This window comes from Cynoglossus semilaevis, unplaced genomic scaffold (genome assembly GCF_000523025.1).
Source record: "Cynoglossus semilaevis isolate Cse_v1.0 unplaced genomic scaffold, Cse_v1.0 scaffold392, whole genome shotgun sequence".
NCBI lineage: Eukaryota > Metazoa > Chordata > Actinopteri > Pleuronectiformes > Cynoglossidae > Cynoglossus > Cynoglossus semilaevis.
Genome location: NW_007585137.1, coordinates 32,637 through 33,118, shown reverse-complemented (window position 1 = coordinate 33,118; position 482 = coordinate 32,637).

Sequence of the window (482 nt, the reverse complement as noted above, 5' to 3'; positions counted from 1 at the left end):
GGAGAGAGGCTGGGAGCCCTGGTGGACTAACTCCGTTACCATGACGACGCAGCCCGGAGAGAAACAGGAACAGAATCAGTTTCTGCTGAAGCTGCACATGTGGCTCACTGAGAGGACGGGTATGTGTGTGTGTGTGTGTGTGTGTGTTCTGTTTATGGTACTTGTTGAGGACCAGTTCAAACATTCAGGACCATTGGACCAAATGAAGACCAGGTCTGGTTCTGTAGAACTGGTCTGGTTCTGTAGAACTGGTCTGGTTCTGTAGAACTGTTCTGGTTCTGTAGAACTGATGGGAAGTCAATGTTAAAACTCCAGAGCCAAGAATAGCTGTGTGTGTGTGTGTGTGTATACACCTGGAATAGGTATACTGGTGGGGACAAAATACACATATGTCTTTGTGGGGACATTTTACAGACACTGACCTGAACTGTACCAACAAATAGTCAAGGTAAAGGGGGGGGGGGAGGGGGTGGGGGGGGAGA